Source organism: Callospermophilus lateralis, unplaced genomic scaffold, assembly GCF_048772815.1.
Source record: "Callospermophilus lateralis isolate mCalLat2 unplaced genomic scaffold, mCalLat2.hap1 Scaffold_83, whole genome shotgun sequence".
Classification (NCBI taxonomy): Eukaryota; Metazoa; Chordata; class Mammalia; order Rodentia; family Sciuridae; genus Callospermophilus; species Callospermophilus lateralis.
The window spans coordinates 1,524,376-1,529,401 of NW_027516368.1; the positions used below are offsets into that span (position 1 = coordinate 1,524,376).

General features: G+C 34.6%; 1 pseudogene; it reads right to left on the reverse strand.

Moving 5' to 3' along the window:
* Positions 1 to 4,159: 4,159 nt before the first annotated feature.
* LOC143641053 (tropomyosin-like) lies at positions 4,160 to 4,812 on the reverse strand (annotated as a pseudogene).
* Positions 4,813 to 5,026: the final 214 nt, after the last annotated feature.

Sequence of the window (5,026 nt, forward strand, 5' to 3'; positions counted from 1 at the left end):
AACACTATCTTAAGTGAAATCAGCTGCATACAGTGAGGCATGTACCACATGCTCTTTCTCATATATTGTTAGAGTCTGTAAACAAGTCAGGATGGCACCTGGCATTTTGCCAGAGAAATGTTAGAGTCTACAAACAAGTCTGGATGGCACCTGGCAAAATGCCAGAGGGAATGGTTTGTGAAGTAACTCCAGCGAGCCATTAAGTGTGGAGATTTCTAATTGGTTGACTGCTGTATCTAGTTTATGCTAATTAAGATAAGCTGTGTGGAATGTATAAATACCTCTGTTGTCTTACAATAAATGGCTCCCACTCCTGCTGTATCAACATACACAAGTTGTTCGTCACCCTCCCCCCTGGTTATTTTGTTGTAGCTGGCCTGCAGCAATATATAGAAACTAAAAATTGTTGCTCTGAATGAAGAATAGAGAAAGATGAAGCAGTGATTGTGTGGTTGATGAAGGACTCGGGATATGATCAATGTACATTGTAAGCATGTACAAATGTCACACTGACTTCTTTTAATATGTACAATTAATATCAGTTAATTAAAATGTATTTCCAAGTGGAGATATTTGAGTTTGGAGTAAAAAAGTGAAGCAGTGGTTATATAAATTTAGAAATTATTGGAATATATGTAAAATTAATATTGGTAACAAAAAAGATGGAGGGAAGAACCAGAACAAATGTGTTTTATAATCTTTTCAATCAATTTCAATTGAAAAAAAATTATGTATGAATTTAACTTACTTTATTACATGTTATACACAGAATCAACATAATGTAGGTCAATTAAATTCCTTAAATATATATTAATACATAATTTATTTCATGGTTAATCGACTAAAATTACCAAACAGCATCAAAATATATGTGATAGGGGACCACAAACAAACAACAAAATACCTCTTGAGAATTTTCCTGGATATGCCCTAGACTCAGTGTTAGAAAGGATCTTGATTTATAAGATTTATTCAGTGGTGAAAATCTGAAATATTTCAAAAATTAGTGAAATATTAAGGCTCTAGTTAAGATCTCCTGAATCTTATTCCAATATCCTATCTTTCACAGAGAAGAGAACAGATATCTCTAGACATAAAAATGATTTTGGAAATTGAAAATCCATTTGGATTGAGAGGTAAATAATAAATATTAAATTTGAATTTTAATAATCATAAAATTTTAATAACCATGGATTTTAATAACCTTGAAAGTTGATATTCCAACTACAAATATGAGAAACAAAGTGTGCATAAGCTCAAAATAAATTAATGTACTTTAGGGTATTTTAGCCAAATAACAAAATCAAGGGTCATTACAAGCCAATCAATGCTGACATATTAAAACATTACAAATTTCTACCCCTATATATATAATTAATGAATAAATAACCAGGCAGCATCAAAATTTTTAATTCCAGTATCTTTATGACATAAAAAAGTTCTTTAGATGTAAAAGGGTTTGAAAGTATGTGTAACTATACTGGAATTATATATGGTGGAAAATCTGGTTTTACTTACTTAAACAGCTTACAGTAGTGGATTATTCTCTTCTGAAATAATTATACAATTAGACACCAACACATATGGCTTAATTTTCTTTTTGGGATTCATAGTTCATTGGATTCTTATCAATAAAATATGGATTGGTCAAAAGTTAAGAAAGAGAAACTTAAAAAAATATTGACATTTAATAATACTTTGGTCTTGAGAGTCTCTTTGAAGTATTTAATCCAATTAAAAAATACCTTTTTGCTAAGAACAGCCACTACATTACAAAGCAGATCTCTGGAATTTAAATTAGATAAAGAATAAATACTATGTTAAGAATTCTTATGATATATGGAAAAAAAAAGCAAAATTACACAAGGCAACTATTGAAAGTGCTGGATAGGTTTACTGTCTGGATTTTGGTGAAAGTGTCTAGGTATTTGCATGGATCTAAATTCATCAATTTGCATACATTAATTATATATGAGAAATATAATAGGAAACTTTGACCATGCACAGAGATTTTCTCTTATTATAGATGCTATTTGGTCATCACATTTTAAATATAAAAAAGGAAACTTTAAACAATACACTTATTTTTGTACATAATATAATCATTTATTATAAATTTTTTCTTCATAACAATTTTTTGTTTTATTTTAGTTTTAATGGCAAATTGTTACATTCTTTATATGGTCTCATATTTTATAATAGCAGGAATTAAAAAGAATAACGTAAAAATTATTCTTAAATTTCTCTCATTATTTTAAAAATCAACCAATTAGAAAACATACATCAACTTGGAGGGAGAGAGGAAAAAAAGTAAAATTGTGTATGTTTTATAAATTATTATACATTGCTACAACCTAAAAGGCAACTCTTTCCACTTACATGTTAATCTTTTACTCTACAGAATTTTTTTCTTTTCTTTTTTTGAGGTAATGGTTTTTATTTCAAAAAGATTCTTGTCAATATTCAAAATCAAAATAGTTGCACTATTGTTCTTTTATTCTCCCAATTGGCCCCAAAGAAACCACAAAAAAGGAAAGTATATTTTAAGCCAATAAATTGCAGGATATAGATTTAACAGACTTCACAGAAAGCTCACCTAAAAGTGGAGACTGGGGTTGGGAAAGAAACTTTGAAAGATCAGCAAAATGCCAGACCAGACTGTAGGACTCTCAAAGACAGATAGGGTAGCCAGGTACCTGAATCCCAAAGAAGCAAAGTTTCCAAACATCATAAAATTTAAAGAGTTTTGTACATAAGCTTTCTCTAGCACTGACTGATACAAAGGTATCTGAATCCTAAAGAAGCAAAGTTTCCAAACATCATAAAATTTAAAGAGTTTTGTACATAAGCTTTCTCTAGCACTGACTGACACAAAGCTCAATGAGATGGCACTTCTAGAGATAGCATCTTCAGAGAAACCTGATGGGATGATGAATGAGATCAGTAGACCTCCCCTGGCCTGCAGTGGCAAAACACCAGTTTTATTGCTAAGTCAGTGGAAAAAACATCTTTTTTGCAAGAAGGCAAGAGAGGTCACCTCAAGGTTAAGGGGCCCACAATCTATTCTGTGAACAGTGGGGAAGTGGATAGAGAAGGAAGAAAAATTTGGTCTCAGACTGAGGCTATGGCTCAGTGGTAGAATGTTAGAGGCTCTTCCAGAACAAAGAAAAGGCAACGTGTCACACTTAGCATGCATGCCAACTCAGTGGTAAATCTCTCCTGACTGTGTTGTAACTCAGTTATGGGTGATGCTTTTGCAACTCTATAGTAGAAGAACATCCAATCAAACTGTTTGTTTATTATCTTATATGGGAGACAAAGAGCTTATAAGAGTTCAGTGCTCAGCTTTCAGGACGAAACTCCACAGAGCCTATGCTGGCACAAAAAGAAACACTGGTTACTCCTGAATGCCCATGTGCCCCATGCACAAATATCACAAGGAGAGCACTTGCCCAACCTGAAAAAGGCCCTGGATTTAATCCCCAGCACCACAAAAACAAAATGTCACAGAAGTATGATCATCTTTATTTGGTCACAATGAAAAAGAATAAAAAGAATAACGTTATCTAAAGATACTAAAAAAAAAAATCTTGAATAGTAGAATACCATGGTTTTATTTTTTGGCAAACTCCTCTTGGAATCACCTTTCTGGTTTGGCTGGTACTTTGTACAGAGGAATTAGATAGTGGAATATTTCTCTACACTTTATTTGTCTCTCAGTAGGGTAGCCCCATTCCTGTTTTTCTTCTCTGTGGAGAAGGCAATATGAATTAGACTGGGAAGTTACCTTCCAAAAGTGAGAACGAAATTAGATTGCTCCTTAGAGCTGTGGAATTATTTGGAATGTTTATGGTTACTCTAAAAACATAAAGTAATTACAAAATATGTACATCAGAATTTGATTTAAAGACACTTCATGTTGTGCTCACATTCCCTTAAATGTTACTTCCAAAGGTGTTCAGCCTGTAGCCCAGCTGGCATTTATGGGAAGAGGCAAAGACAGTTTGGGGGAAAAGACAAGGGTGTGGGAGTACAGGGGATGTCAAGGAGAAAGCAGCCTTCCAGTTGAAGATCAGCCCTCAATTTCAAGGTCAGCTTTGGTCTGGCTGGCCCCACAGGCAGAGCATGTGAAGCAGCCTCGGGCCAGGCCTGGGGAGGTCTACATCTTATTGAGTTCAAGCAGAGTCTGGTTCAGTATCATTTCTGTACAAACTTGCTAATCTTTTGTGAATATCAGTTTATCTTTCAAATCATCAATTGTCTTTTCTACTTGGGCAACAGAACTCTCAGCAAACTCAGCAGTGTTCTCTGCCTCCTTGAGCTTATCAGTAAGAATCTTTATTTCTTCCTCATGTCAATCTTGGTTTTTAAGAATACTTTTCTTTAGTAGCCCTCAGACACATCATTCTGATCTGCTCATCCACTTCTTGGAAAGGAGACTCTGCAAGCTCACCTGATTCTTCTGCCATTCCAAATCTTCTTCAATAATCATTAACTTACAAGCCCCCTCTTCGTACTTCCTATCCACTTCATCTGCAATGTGCTTAGGTTCTTAGAGTTGGATTTCCTGGGTTCCATCTTTACTTCATAGTTCAGGGCCTGATTTTCAATAACTTTCATACCTCTCTCACTTCGGGGCAGTAGCTAGGCACTCTTGGGCAAGGTCCAACTCCTCTTCCTCCAGATAAAGGAGGCTACCACAGCCTCAGCCTTTTCCTGGCCAGCTTTCTCCATCTCCTCAGCATCCTCAACTTGCTGCTGCAGAACCTGGATCTTGTGCCTCACCTTCTCTACTGTGGTCATCCCTGCCATGGTGCCATCTTGTCACTTTTTGATATCTGCCTTCTACCTCCTCCACTCAGATTGGCAGCGAATTTTTTTCTACTGTTAAATTATAAATTGTGTAATTCATATAGAATTTTAGACATACTATCAATCCTTAGAAGTAAAAGGCATTTAACATCTTCAATCCTACATGCTTTAAAAGATAACTTCCAAAGTTTTCTGGGTGGAAATTGTATTTAAA